Source organism: Macaca nemestrina, chromosome 6, assembly GCF_043159975.1.
Source record: "Macaca nemestrina isolate mMacNem1 chromosome 6, mMacNem.hap1, whole genome shotgun sequence".
In the NCBI taxonomy this organism is placed as follows: domain Eukaryota; kingdom Metazoa; phylum Chordata; class Mammalia; order Primates; family Cercopithecidae; genus Macaca; species Macaca nemestrina.
The window spans coordinates 67,300,096-67,316,016 of NC_092130.1; the positions used below are offsets into that span (position 1 = coordinate 67,300,096).

A 15,921-nucleotide genomic window follows, 5' to 3' on the forward strand; every position below is an offset into this window, starting at 1 on the left:
GAGGTTTAGGGAAGAGGCTTTGAAGTTATCTGGGCTAAGGTGATCCCTGTGGTTCGAAGGGTGTGGAGTCAAAAGAGGGAGGAGCAGCATATCTCAGGACAGACATGTTTACATGTATGGGAGAGAGGGAAGAAGAACCAGGAGAAAGAAGAGTGCATATAGTCAGTTTTCTTGAATTTTATAATGAGTTTTTCTTGGAAGTTAAAATTTTGTTGGGGAGAGGGATTTTAATCAAATATTACATATTTGAGTTTAATTAAAATCCTATAAGTGCTACAACATTATGGAACACCGTAGTATGAGAGTGTATCCAAAGAAATTTGATTCAGTCTAGGGTTACAAGAAGGCTTCCTCTAGGAAGGAAGGAAGGATCTGGAGGATCAGTAGGAATTAGGCAGGTCAAGGAAGAGAATAGCATCCAGTGAGGGAGAGGAATGCATTTAAGGAGGTGACTGAAGATCATCATGGATGGAGGACACAGAGGTACAAGAGGGGAGCTGGAGAGGTAGGCAGGAGCTAGGCCATGCAGAGTCTTACAGGCCATGCTAGAGACCATGTTTGGTCTTTACCCAAAGATCCACAAGAAGCTACTGAAAGATTTTTTAATAGTGGGGGAAGAGAATGAGATCATCAGATTTGCGTTTTGAATCAATCACTCTGTAGTGTGGAGAAAGAATCCATAGATGAAGAATGAGTTGGGGAGGCTAGCTTGGAAACTGTTGCAGAAGTCTAGATGGGCAAAATTGTTGCTCAGATTAGGGTGGTGGCAGCTGAGATTTAATAAAGACCTAAAATTGGCAAGATTTGCTGAAGGATTGGAAAGCGATTGAAGGTGGAAGGGTGTGTATGCCCCATAAGAGTTTATTTGCACAATAGATGGACAACAGGGCCACTCACCAATAGGGCACATAGGAAATAGGACCCCGTGGTTTTGCTTTGAGTTTTGTTTTGCTTGGGGCAGGAACTATATGATAGGTGGAGATCGTGTGTTCTGTTTGTCCATGGGTTTATAGTGTCTTGAAGTATTTGAGCAGAGATACTTCAGAAGGCAGTAGGTATTCAGATTAAAAAAACCAAGAGGAGAGACCTGGGCTGAAGAAAAGCAGCTGGGAGACATCAGGGTGTTTGCACGTGATAATTGTTGACTCTGTCATTGCCCCATTTGTATCTTACTATCACATTGACATTTTAAATTACATAATAGTATTTATTTGCTTGACGGACTCTCCCACTAAATTCCACTAGGCAGAAGCATGTTTGTTTCATCTCCTAGTATATCTTCAGAGATTATCACAGGGCCTGGCACATAACGTGTTTAAAGATAGTAGTGGGAATGAATGAATGAGGTAATCAACCAATCCACCAGTCAGCCAGCCAAAGATGAAGGAATAAAATGAGGAGAGTGGTATTCTGGAAGCCAGTGCGGCAGAAGAGGCTCTAATAAGGAAGGAGCGATCAGTAGTCTGGATTGCATCTAAGGCCAAATAAAATGCATCGAAGCCATTGACAGCTGTATGTTGGTAGCAGCTTAAACCAGGCAGAAGTATCATGAGGAGTGAAGACAATTCCCCCAATTAAACCGAACCGAGACTCTGGGCTTTATGTTACAATACACACAACTCCCTGCAACCAGACCATGCATGTGCCAAGTTCATACCAGCATGCTAAGTTCATACTCACATCCTGACTTCATACAGGCATCATAAATCTCTAACCCTGGCAGCCCCAAGCTTCAGGACTCTGTCTTCCGCCTTAGGCAGCCAGACAGATTTAAACAGCCTGGAAATTGCTAATCATTGTAGAGTGTCAACCCTATACTGATCCCTCTATTCACTTCTCTCAAATTGTATTTTATGGAATTAATAAGTGACCTGCACTCCAACAAAGTTCCATAATTAAATACATTTGGGAAGTGCAGGGATAAACCCACTTACATGGATGTCTTTCCTGTGGGACTTCTTGGACCTCCTGACATGAGGTGGTATCTGTAGCACTGGTCCTCACACAGAAGCCAGCGTCCGCCTGTCGGCGCCATGGGCATCCTCATTTTTTTCCCAAACTATTCTTTTCATTCTGTCCCTCACTTAAAAACACATGGGTTAGTTATAACTGGTGGTAGCCTCTTTCCTGAGAAGACTGAGTTCCTGGAGGGGAGTGACCTTCCCTGCCCAGTGCTGACACGTGTTCTCTGTCCACACATAGAAGCTTTTTTTCTCATTTAGTCAGCAGACTCACTTGGGGCTGTGCTAGGTACTGGGGATAAAAGACAGAATCTGCTGTCAGGTCACTTTGCTCCCACCCTCAAATCCTTCAAGCCTAGAGTTACTTGTAGATTCCCAGCACGCAGCCAACAGGGTGTTCCCTGCTTCTGGCCTCCTCCTTGGCCACTTGTTCTGTTTTTCTTCCAGCTCTAGCCACTCTGGCCTCCTGGCTTCCTGTTCCTCCAGCCTGAGCTGCTTCTCCTGCCCGGGGCTCTGTGCTGGCTGTTCCTTCCGCCTGGAGCCCTCCTTCCTCAGCAGCTGTCTCTGCAAAGGACCCCCGCCCTCCCCTCTAGAGTCATGCCTCATCCCTCACTCTTCTGCAGCCACTCGCCTCCCTTTCCCTGCTTCATTTTCTTTCATAGCATGGAGCACTCCCTGAGGATGGATTGTGATTATACTCTCTTCCTTGTGTGTTATCAAGCTTTATCTGGCTGTCATGCCAGAGTGCAGGCTCCACGCGGGCAGGGACTTCACCTGCCTAATTGATCAGCATAGCAGTGCCTGCGCATAGGAGATACTCACATACTTGAGCAGCAGTGAATGAACCCCATCCCAAAGCTCACAGTTCTTTGGAGGATGCAGACAGGTCCACAGGGAAGACCTCACAGTGCAGTTAAGACTCCATAGCAGGCCTGCAGTGGCCCTGGCGATAACCTCGGGGAGGAGCGTGGAAGAATGCTTCCCAGAGGTCACAGCCGAGCAGGAATCCGGGGACTGAGTGGGGTAGGAGCCCGTGAGGAGGAGGCTGCACCAGGCAGGGGTAGCTCTGCCAGATCCCCCAGGAGGACAAACACTTGGGCACAACAAGGAGGAGTTCATGAAAGCTGCTCACACAGCATAGTCGTGTGTTTGTTCAGCGGAACTGGCCGTCTGCCTCTTCTTATTCCTTTGCCATTTTCCAATTAAATTTCTTCAACAGGGAAAAAAGCTTCCATATATAAGCACCATTATAGGAAATCATTTAAAAATAGCCATTTCATTATAGTTGCTATATTTGCAAACCTGCATTAGTAACCCAGAGATTTTCTTGAGCTGCAGAATTTGCTGCAGTGTATTTGCTGATCTCCAAAGATAATAGGACTAAGTCCAACCTATTCGCTTCATCAAAATACACTTTCTTTTGTTTTCATACCCTACCCATCAGAGTCCAGCTGCCCCTTCAGTGGGCTAGCTCCTGGGCACTGTCTTCCAAGCCCGGAGGAATAAACGATCCAATTAAAAAGTTCTTTGACTTACCTAAGCAGTCAAATAAAGGAAAAAGATTCCAGCCTCTGTCACGTTGCATGTTTTTTAAAAAAAAAAATTCCCTCTTTTCAAACCTGGTCACACAATTGTTCAGAAAATAAAGGTAATTAAGTGGACAAAGCCAAGGTAGGAGTCATTGCTTAGAATTTTTATGTCCTCCATCTGGCAAAGGCTTGCCATTAAAAGAGAGGGTGGATATACCAGCTAACATGCTTTACTCACTTACCCTGTGTCAAGCATTTACATGCATCCCTCATGTTTAATCCCCAACCCGGAAGGATGCCCTGAAGAGCTCCTCTTCTGTAAAATCAGGATAATGGAGTTTAGAGAGGGTAAGTCACTTGTCCAAGGCCACAAAGCCAAGAAGTTGTTTTTATTGTTGTCGCCTGTGTTTCTATAGATGGCTTTCCTTTGATAGTCCTTGGTTTAAACAGGAAGACATGCCAGTGGTTGATTTCCTTTGCTTACTGCAGTCCTTTGAGGTCTCTAGGGCTGATGGGGGAATTAGGGAGCAGCTGTGTGATCACAAGCACCTGGCTTAATAGCGAAGCATCTGCAGTCAGATTTTGTGGCCTTTCATATTAAAATAGAAACAACACTCTTGGACCCAATGATTCTGGGTATTGCAATAGAGCAGAGCACAGATGTGTGCACACAGGCTCATTGCATCATGCACGTTAGAGCATGTTTGGTGTCCTTTCCTGCGGATCATTTTCCCACTTCTGTTAATGCAACAGCAGTGCTTTTCTGGAGCAATTGTTTCCAAAACAAAATCCCTGATTGTATGGGCCTTTGCACAGCCAGTGAAGCGTTCTGTTATTTTGAGATCTCTTTTGATTTTAGGTGATAAATTTTTATTTTTCTGGAATTTAGCACTATCAAACTATTATACCCTCAGGATTGAAATATGAAACCGTTATACCCTGAGGGTTGAGATTTATACCCTTAGGGTTGAACTCTACTCATACCCCAAGGTGTTCTATACATAGAATACCTTGCTTTCTGGTGTGATCACTTAGATTTTTCCTCTGTATGAGTAGGTTTTGGAGGACAACCAAGGAAGAATTTACACATGAAACCTGGCTTTTTGGTGCAGTTGTGACTGTGAAATATGTTTGATGCTAAAGCCAGATTTTCCTGGCTTACTGGCTCATGAGGCTTAATGGCTTCAGGAAAAAGTGTTTACAAGCGTCAAGCAGCCACTCAGAGTGAGGAGAGAGGGTCGGGGCAGGGAAAGGCAGCCCTGCCTTTCCAAAAACAGTTTTTGCAGACATGGAGAGAACTGTTTACATAGGTAAAGCAGGCTGTCTGGAGAACACTCGCTTTTTGCTAGGAATGAGGTAGCTAGATAGTCAGTGATCCTCTAGTCCACAGACTGAAAAGGTTAGACCAGACTGAAAGTTGTACTCTAGTTGATGTAACAGGCCAAGCCCTTTGTTACCTTTTTCTTTTCTTTATATGGGCAACTTAATTTCTCTGGAGAGGGTCACAATATGGATCATCCCTGAGAACCAGGTAACAGTTTGAACACTGATTGACTGGAGCACTGGCTGGGGTGACTGTGTGTTTTCTCCCAGGGATCTGAGCCTGGTCAAATAAGACCTGTCTGCAAATGGTAACAGAGCTAAGCGACTGAGGAGAACCCCCTAAAGTCATTCCAGAATCTTCCTTAGAGTAACCAGGGTTGAGAGCAGGAAAGGTTATTTTTCTACTTCAGTTTGTGTTACTTTGGAATATTTCCCCCACAGTCTGCTGTTGCATAACTTTTCAGTCCCCAGAAGAGACTTGGGGTATAAGATGGAAATGGAAAAGCATTAATCTACAGCCTTTTCTCAAAATGAGCTCCCACAGTTCTTGGGATTCATGAACTCCTATTATTAACATAAACAGTCTTTATTTTCTAAACAGACCATGTCTTTTAAGGTTGATTTTGTTTTGGTTATTTGAAATTCATGACATAATTTCTCTTAAAACCAGCATTACAATAAAGGAGTGTTAGCTGCCGAAACCAGCCTCAGAAACCCTATGTAATCTGTCATGGAAATAACTTCGGGACCTTGCTAGTGTTGTTACCGCATCCCCAGCCATCAGTGTGAACATTGCTGCTATGAGAAAATATTTTGTAGGTCACATTTGGATGCCAGAACCACATCTTCCCCCTCCTCCTGGCTGCATGGAAATCCTCTCACTCCTGTTAGCGTGAGGGCCACAGGGCCTGGGATGAGTGCTAATGGAGGATCCACCGATTGTTCTCAAGGGCAGGAGACAGCCTGTCTAAAGGGGATCTGGAGCTGCCGCAGGTGACCCAGGCAATAAGAAAGGGCCATTCGGACTGGAGGTTGGTGAGCCTGGGGGAGAGTGGGCAGAAATGAGGCCTGAGAGTTGGGCTGCGGTCAGTAATGACAGAAAGCCAGGGAGGCACAGTGAAGGGGTTGGAATTTATCCTCTAAACATACTTCTATTTCTTCAGGATTACTTCTCAAAGGTATTGAATGATTAAGTCTTTTCTTGTATATTGTCAGTTGCCGTTCCCTCTTTACCCCAAATATTTCCTCCCATCCTCTGCAAAACTGGGTATCATTCTTTTAAAGCTGTGCCAATTCAGGTGATCAGTAGTCAGATAAGTAGATTTGAACTTTTTTTCACATATGTGTGAAACAGAACTTTTCTTCCAGAAAAGTTCTGGCAGAAACCACTTGCAGAACATTTCTGCCACTGAGGCTGCAGGTAGATGGCTAGGAGTTATGTGGAGGTGCTGTCGCAGAGCAGAGTGGGGGATCCTAGATGGACACCAAGGCCAGTAGAGGCTCGCAGTCCTGGAGGACAGCTTCCTGGAGTTGATGTTAGGTAATCTTCCTTATCCCTTCATATTTATGACCAAGTTTGTTGATTCACAGAAACAAACTGTGTCAGGAATCCAAAGTGACAACAGTGAAAATGAAAACAAATCTCCAGCTGGTAAGATTTTGCTAAAATAGAAGTTCTGAAAATGCAGCCTCGATTGCTTTGAGAAAAGAAACAGAGATCTATAGTCAGAATGTGATGGGGTAGCAGCTTGCGCTTCTCAGGCCCCCCACCCTGACTTTGAAAGAGGAAATTGTCCTTGACCCCTTCTCAGGCCTCGTGACGGGGTGCCTCGCTTACTCAGTCCGCAGCTCTCAACCCCTCGAGGGAGGAGGAGCACGCAGGTGAGTGGGTGCAGGGGCCGGAGCAAGTGCCTTTGAGCATCAGCAGGACAAAACTCCGGGATGGCCCCACAGCAGCATCTCAGGGGAAGACCTGTGACCCCCCCCCAAAGCTCCAGAGGGCATGTGTTACAGTGCTCTTTTAGCTTTGCCGTTCGTGGGCAGCTTAAGTGTTAAACAGCTCAGTGAGCCCTCTGCCTTTTCATGTGAGGCAGTTGCTCTCCACCACTGAAGGCAGAGGGTCAGTGTGACACCCTTTAGCATCTGCACCCATGGCACCCAAGTTCTTGTTTGGCATCCAGGAAAAATCAGGTCGCACAAAGGATTGAAGGGTGGTGAATACAGAGAATTTTATTGCCAATAAAAGTGGCTCTCAGCAGGAAGGGGAGCTAGAAGGGGGATGGAATGGGAAGGTAATATTCCCCTGGATTCTGGCTGTCCTCAGCCGGACTCTTCTCCAAAGCAATGGTGTCAAGCCATTGCTCTGAAGTCAAGCTGCTGCTCTCTGACATCAAACCACAGTCTCTGACATCCAGCTGCTTCTCTTCTTCTTCCTTTCTCTGCTCTCTGCCAGTTGGGTCAGGGTTTTTATGGGTATAGGATGGGGGGCGGGGTGGGCCATGGGTGATTTTGGAAAAGGTAGCATTCCAGTGGGGAAAAAAGGTTGCATATTCTCACTTTGGGCCATGGTTCTAGGCTTCAGGGTGGGGCTTCACCAGGGACCCTGCTCTTTTCTGCCTAGAATTTCTCTGCCTCCTGTCCCTGTCAACTTGTGCCTGTGTATTTGGTGATCATTTGGATGTGGAAGGCATACTTGCAGGAGAGCTCTCCTGTTCTGGTGGCTGCACTGAGAATTGGTCATGTTGTGCTCTCCATGTTAAATCTCCGCTGCAGCATATCCAGACCATGTGAGACCTTCTTGCCTAGTGTTTTCTCAACTTTTTATTTTAAAGATCTTCAAACTTACAGAAAAGGTAAAACAAGCCTCCATAAACCACTCATCTTAATCAACCAATTGTTAACACTTTGCCACATTTTGATTTTTTTCTCTCTTGCTCACATTTGTGTTTGTGTATACGTTTTTTTCTGAGCCATTTGAAAGTTGCAGACATCATGATGCTTCACCCCCTAAAGCCATATGCATAAACCTCTCAAGAAGGAACCTTCTCCTATAATAAACACAGTACCTTCATCACACCTGAGAATTTTACCACTGATGAAGCATTGACAATCCACAGTCCATATTCAGATTTCCCCAGTTGTCCCATTAATGTCCTTGGTTGCTTTTGTTTAGTCCCAGATCCAGTCAAGGCTCACACATTATATGTAGTTTTCATGTCTTTTGACTGTCCTTTAATCTAGAACAGATCCTCCCTCCTGCTGTTTTGTCTCTCATGACATTGCCATTTTGAGGACGTCAGTTGGTGGTATAATAGAATGTCCCTCAATCTGATGATCTGATTGTTTTCTTATAAGATTTGAGGGTAACTTTTTTTTTTTTTTTTGCAAGAACATATGTGGGTTATGGTCCTCATTACCATGTTGCAGCAGGAGGGTCCTAATGTCATTTTGTCCATTACAGGTGATATTGAGGAGTTTTTAAACTACCACAACATTGTTCTCATAAGTCTTCTTGTCTTAGGTAGACAGAGGCAACATGGGACACAAAGCAAGAGGTAACCTCTATGGATACTCTTTCTCCCTTCCTCCCAGACCTTTCAGTCTTCTCTTTGGTGTTCAGCCCTAAAAGATGACTATTCTGTTTTCTAATTTTCTATGTTACTTTTTTTTGGTTTGTGTTTGTTCCTCAGTGGAATTAAAGAGGGCCTTGCTGTATGCAGAGTACAGAGGAATGCTCAAAAAAAAAAACAACAGCCCTCCTGGTTTCAGCTGTAGAGCTACAACAAGATCTGAACTGTTACATCCCTGGGATATAACATCTTGCCTTTACAGAAAGTCTGTATTGATGCTGAAAGAATCTGTAGGTCTCTCTTCCACCTTGAATTGCTTTACCAGGCATGGTGTTTGCCCAGTCAGAAAAGAGGGGTGGGTGGTGTGCGTTGGCCCTCAGGAGGCGGCAAGGATATGGTGAATGGCCAATCCTGCTACAGCACACATTGTAGCAGGCCTACAGATGCTTCTGTTTCTTAGCCTGGCTAAAATTCTCAGTGGCTTATGTCTCTAACTTCACTGACAGCTTTCTACCTTGGGGATCTTAATTGAAAGCTTTCTACCTTATTAGCAGGCTGTGATAATGTCATTTGATATGTTTTAAATTTGATGATACTTGATTAACAAGTGAATTAACAAAAACTTGGGACTTTAAAAAGTTGGCTTATAAAAAGTCTTCCATTGATTTTACATGTTAATCTCATCCAGTGTCTGTAGAGCACACGTTCCATGCCCAGCACTGCGAGTCTCTGGGAACACACTGTTGAATGAATGAAATCATCAACTTTTAGGGCTGAGTGCCAAAGGGCTGGGAAGGCTTCCTGGAAAATGAGATTTCAAGGCTGTATTAGTCCGTTTTCACACTGCTATAAAGAACTACCTGAGATTGGGTGATTTGTAAAGAAAAGAGGTTTAATTGATTCACAGTTCCACAGGCTGTACAGGAAGCATGACTGGGGAGGCCTCAGGAAACTTAAAATTATGGCAGAAGGTGAAGGGGAAGCAAGCACATCTTACATGGCCAGAGAAGGAGGAAAAAGAGAGAAAGGGGAGGTGCTACACACTTTTAAAACAACCAGGTCTCATGAGAACTCACTATCACGAGAACAACAAGGGAGAAGTCTGCCTCCATGATCCAGTAACCTCCCAACAAGCACCTCCTCCAACACTGGCGATTACAATTCAGAATGGTTTTTGGGCAAGGGCACAAACCCAAGCCGTATCAAAGGCAAAGCTTAATCAAGACCCAGCATGGAAGGCTTCCAAACCAGGCAGATACCTAACTACTAGTGTGAAGCAAGTACCGATCCCCAGGAACATGTGCTTTTGGAAGCTGGAACCATACTTTGGAGCAAAGTCATTCTGGTAAAGAGGGGACTGCTTGGTTGGAATCAGGTGGACCAGCGGGTGTTTGTAACATCTCAGTTGTTGGAGCTGCACTTTTATTTGACTTAGGATTTTTACAGGGCTTGTTTGTTTAAAAAAGCAACTTTTAACACCTGATTCAAAATGAACCAACTCTGCCGTAGTTAATGGTGTCAACTCTGGTCATAGGCATAGCTGATCCTAAGTGAGAAAGAAGAAAATCAGCTTTGCCCACTGTGTGTGTTTAAGCAAGAAGGCTCATTAGCCTTCTTAGTTTTCATAGCCATGAATGTCCTCTTACCTCCTTTCCAGATTTCCAAAGTATAGTAAGTCCTCAGTGTCATTGATAGGTTCCTGGAAAATGCAACCTTAAATGAAATGACGTGTAATGATACCACATTTATGGTTAATTCATATAATCAAGAGTTAAGTTCCTGTAGTGTATTTGTGGTCACAGAAATGTTAGTGAATTTCTAAATAGAGACCCAAAACACTTCTAATATTAAACGTGGGAATAAACTTGAGCTATATGTACATTTAGGGCAGATTAATAAAAATAAGGGAGATAATTATTTAACCCCTTATTCTAGGTCACTGTCGCAGGTAGCTGACGCCTATCCCGGGAGCTCAGGGTACTGGATGGGAACCCACCCTGGCCAGGTGCCATCCCATCGCAGGACACACACATTCGTTCTCTCTGTCTCTCTGTCTCTGTCTCTGTCTCTGACTGGGGCTATTTAGACATACCAATGAACCGAACGTGCTGAGCTTTGGGGTGTAGGGGAAACTGGAATACCCAAAGATAAACCACACAGCCATGGGGAGGGGACAATGTGCAAACTTCACACAGACAGTGGCCCCAGCTGGGAATCCGTGTTTCCCTCCTCATCTATGTTATAATGAGACGATGTTGAACAAAATGTTATTTGAGAACCTGCCGTATGTGGGTCTTTCCCCAAACAGCAACATAAAAACCTAAGGCTCTGGTTCTCATTAGAAAAATATAACCTGAGCTGTGTATTCTTGAGCTCTTATCAGGAGGCCAACTGAGGAAAACTGCATTTAGAAAAGAGGAAAAGGGCAGGAGGAGCCACTGACTCGGGTGGAGGCGGGCAGAGCGGAGGAGCACCGTGGGTTGGGCGTGCGGAGTCCCGGGGTCTGCGGCTGGCCCCTCCGCAGATGGCTGTGGTTGAGAAGCTGGGCCCAGCATTGTCAGATCTTCTCATTTTACAAGAATAGCCATAAATTTTAGCAATTTTTAAAATGTTGACAGTTAACTCAAAAACTGTTTTAAAAATTAAAAAAAGACCACGCCAGACACCATAACCCCACCCCATATGCAAGCACATCTTTGGCTGCAGATGACTGGTTTGCATCTGCTGGACAAAGGGGGGAGGTCCATTCCATCCAGTCTTCTGGGTCCTGTTCAGTCTTATCAGACACCTTGGAAGACTGAGTGCCAAGATTATGTGAGCCTAGTGCTCCCCAGAGTTCCCTTTATCTTGTACTTTAAATGGTCTGCAACTTTAATTTTAACTGAAGGTTAGCATAAGAAGAAACCATATGAAATCTGCATATGTGTGAAACTAGCTAAGGAGACTGGCGTCACATCACTTCACACCACGTATGAAGTACCGTGTACCCAAATCCTTCTAGTCTCTGTTGCCAAAAACACCTTGTCTCCCTTGTAAAACCAGAATGCTTCCTCCTTTCTGTCAGGAGATAATTCATATTTGCTCAGGCTGCCAGGAAGCTCAAGGCTGGCTGGAGGAGTCAGCCCTCAGCTGGGTCAGCCTCCGTTTGCTCGCAGCCTTTCCTGGATCCAGTCACCGTGTTTTCCCCTTATTTGTGGCTGCTCGTGATAAGCAACCTCAAATTCTTTGGAAAGAGGCACAGTACAAATACACTTAAAGGAATGTGTATTTGCTACCAAAGGCCGCCTCTCTGTCTCCTGGACATAGTAGCAGTTTCCTTTGATGTATAAAGCACAGCACAGGTGGCTCACGCCTGTAATCCCAGCCACTTGGGAAGCTGAGGTGGGAGGATTGAAGCCCAGGAGTTCGATACTAGCCTGGGCAACGTAATGAGACCCCTGCCAATGGAAAAAAAAAATAATAATTTTTAAAATAAAAAAATAAACTACAGTGAGGCTGAAGGAGAAAGCCAGTGGGCCTTCCTCAGCTGCCCTTCGTGGAGTTACGTGGCAGTGGGGGCCAGGGTTTTCCTAAAGAGTACATTACTCCCCCTCATCCTTAGACTTCCCGTATCTCTTTCTTCCTTCTCCTGCTCTCCAACCCACAGGGGAAAAATTTTTTTTTAATTAAATTACAATACCTCAAATCTTTTCTGAATGTACTGCCATTCCTGAAGGTTACTGTTTTCCGTTTCATATGCCTATTTGCTTATATCTCCTCATTTTACTCACTGAAATACATTTATTATATTTATTGTGGTAACATAAACATGAAATTTACCATGGTAATCATTTCTAAGTGTACAGTTCAGTGGCATTCACAGAGTTAATGTGACCATCACCACCACCCATTTCCAGGACGTTTTCATGCCATCGTAAACTCTGTACCCATTAAGCAATAACTCCCTATTCTTGCATCACCCCCGCCCCTGGTAAACTTTATCTCCTGTCTCCGCAGTTGCCTCTTCTAGATACCTCGTATTAGTGGAAATATTTGTCATGTTGTGTCTGATTTATTCTAATTAGTATAATGTTTTCAAGGTTCATGTTGTAGCATGTAAAAGAATTTTATTTCTTTTTTTAAGGCTGAATAACATTACGTTGTATTAAGAGACCACATTTTGTTCCTTTATCTGTCAATGTACCCCTGGGCTACGCCACCTTTTGGCTACTGTGAATAATGCCGCTATGAACGTTGGGGTACAATTATTTGAGTCATTGCTTTTCGTTGTTTTTGTTTAACATAGAATTACCATATGATTCAGCAACTCTGCTCCCATACTTAGGACCTACTGTGGCACCTTATGCCACAGACTCTGAAAGACAGTTCTCTCTGGAGCCATGTGGATGCTGGGGATGAGTGGTGATGAGTGCTTGGTACCTTGAGATAGTACCTTGACAGGGGACACAGAATACCTGCTCCAGGTGGCCCAGTCTCCTCATCCTCCCGTGAGGCTCCAAACAGGGAAAAATAGCAATGGACAGCCAAGTGCTAACTGGTGGGCCTGTGTGAAGCCACAGTGCAGAGCTCTGCAGCACAAACTGGAGTTTGTGGGGTTCATCACCCCACCTGTGTTTTTATACATTCAGCTTCCTGTGACCAAAGAAAGCATGTGTAGCCCTTCTTGATTTGAAGGGCAGATACTCTTTAGAGTCTGTGCATCAACATAAATGACCTCACATCTTGCCAACTCTCTGTCTTGTGTCTGCACTGTGTTACCTATGGTTACTTCCCTTTCTTTCTTTTTTTTTTTTTTTTTTAAAGACGGAGTCTCCCTCTGTCACCCAGGCTGGAGTGCAATGGCTCGATCTCAGTTCACTGCAACCTCTACCTCCCGGATTCAAGCGATTCTCCTGCCTCAGCTTCCTGAGTAGCTGGGATTACAGGCATGAACCACTGTGCTCTGCTAATGTTTGTATTTTTAGTAGAGACAGGGTTTCACCATGTTGGTCAGGCTGGTCTCAAACTCCTGACCTCGTGATCTGCCTGCCTTGGCCTCCTAAAGTGCTGGGATTACAGGCATGAGCCACCACACCTGGCCACTTTCCTTCCTTCCTTTCTTCCTTCCTTTCTTCCTTCCTTTCTTCCTTTCTTCCTTTCTTTACTTCTTTCCTTCTCTCTTTCTCTCTTTCTTAGATAGAGTGTTGTGTCTTGCTCTGTTGCCCAGGCTGGAGTACAATCTCAGCTCACTGTAACCTCCGCCTCCTGGGTTCAAGCGATTGTCCTGCCTCAGCCTTCCCAGTAGCTGGGATTACAGGTGTGTGCCACCACACCTGGCTAATTTTTGTATTTTTAGTAGAGATGGGGTTTCACAATATTGGCCAGGCCAGTCTTGAACTTCTGATCTCAGGTGATCCACCCACCTTGGCCTCCCAAAGTAGTGGGATTACAGGAGTGAGCCACTGCGCCTGGCCTCTATGGTTACTTTCCTTACAGTAGTGTGGGCAGCAGAGAGGCGGGGCAGTGGCCTTGTAAATCTGGGAGTCTCTCACAGTTAAGGTTAGTCTCTTACCCATCTTTGCACTCTGCTTCTGGCCTGAGTCAGGGCTCGGCAACTGCCTAATTTAAGTATGAGAAAGAAATACTGGTCACATGCCTAGCCCCTCTTCCTGCTGCCTGTAACCCAGCACCCTCAATAAGCAACTGTTGCCACCCCTCCGGCCCTGCTGTGAGAGCCCCTCAGCAGACATTTCCAGTGTGATTATTGCATCAGGTGGACCTGTGCTAGGGAAATCAGCACAGAATGTCTGAATATTTCATGAGCATCTCACTCATGAGCACTTAATGCACGTAACTCAGGAGAGCGTATTCACACCAGCTCTGGATACCAGGAGACCTGCACCAGAGGGTACATGGTCATTCAGAGGCTGGTTGGTGTGTTCTCTGAGGAGTTCTGCTCCTCACTTGGGTCCTTTGCCTCCAGTGGGTGGTGTCCACCCTCCTCCATCTCCAGAGGGCCTCTGCAGTGATGAGCATCCTAGTTCTTAGCAGCTCAAGTCGAGGACCATAACAAGGAACAAAAGCATTGAGGTCAGGAGTTCGAGACTTGTCTGGCCAACATGGTGAAACCCTATCTCTACTAAAAATATAAAAATTAGCTAGGTGTGGTGGCACACACCTGTATTCCAAGCTACTTGGGAGACTGAGATAGGAGAATCGCTTGAACCCAGGAGGCGGAGCTTGCAGTGAGCTGAGATTGCACCACTGCACTCCAGCCTGGGAGACAGAGTGAGACTCCATCTCAAAAAAAAAGAAAAGAAAAGAAAAAAGAAAAACATACTGTTGTAGAGTCTGTTTATAGCCTTCCTGTTTATTAAATAAATGGTGATGTGGTGTTTCCCTTTGCTCATTTAAAAAATAATATTTGACTGCCTACCCTATTCTGTGTTGGAGATACAATGGTGAGGAAGATCAAAGTCCCTTCTTTCCTGGAGCTTATGTTTTAGTAGAGGAGAGAAAACAAACACATAAGTCAAATCAGATAGCGATAATTGCCATGAAAAAAATAGGATAAGAAGATAGGGACTGGGCAAGGGAGGAGGTAAAACTCCATGCTTTAGATAGGGAAGAGCTTGTTGGGAGGTAGCATTTGAGCTGAGAGCTGAACAATATGTAGAAATTTGGTTGGCCAGGCATGGTAGCTCATGCCTATAATCTCAGGACTTTGGAAGCCTGTGGCAGGAGGATCGCTTAAGGCCAAAAGTTTGAGACCAGTTTGGGCAACATAGACCCTATTTCTGCACAAAAATAAAAACACAAGCTGGTTGTGGTGATGTGTACCTGTAGTCCCAGCTACTTGGGAGGCCGAGGTGGGAGGAGGATAGGTTGAGCCCAAGAGTTTAAAGCTTTAGTGAGCTAGGATTGTACCCCTGCACTCCAGCCTGTGCAACAGAGCAAGACCCTGTCTCTAAAAAGGAGGGTTTTTATTTTTATTTTTTTAATTAAAATTTTAAGAAATCAGCCTAGACAAAGGAAACAGCAAAGGAAAAGGAACCCGTGGAGCAGACAGGAGTTTGGCATATTCCAGGGGAAGAAAGAAGGCCAGGAGTGTGAATGGAGCATAGCCAATGAGGGGAAGGAGTGTGAATGGAGCATAGTGAACAGGGGAAGGTGGTCGGGTGAGGCAAGATCGGATCAGTGGTTCTCACTCTGACTGCACAGTAGAATTACCTGAGGAACCTAAAGTTGCCATTGTGCAAGCCCCACCCCCAGAGATTGTGATTGTGATTGGTTTGGGGTGGGGCCTGGGCATCTGTAGTTTATAAAAGCTCCCCAGGAACATGTTGCAGCCTGAACTGAGCACATCAGTCTTGATCATGCAGAGTTTTACAGACTCTGGTAAGGAGTTGGGACTTTACATGAATGATGATGGGAAGCCATTAGACAGTTTGAGCTAGAAAAATAACTTGTTCTGATCTGTGCTTTTAGGAGGCTAACTTTGGTGACCACAGGGAGAGTGGAGGTAGGAGATTTACAGTGGTCCAGTTGAGAGATGATGAT

The 15,921-nt window shown here is 44.9% G+C and overlaps 1 protein-coding gene across 6 annotated transcripts in view; it reads left to right on the forward strand.

The window, feature by feature from the left end:
* LOC105499974 (MCC regulator of WNT signaling pathway) overlaps positions 1-15,921 on the forward strand; it is a 480,351-nt gene that overhangs the window by 382,523 nt on the left and 81,907 nt on the right. The window lies entirely within an intron of this gene.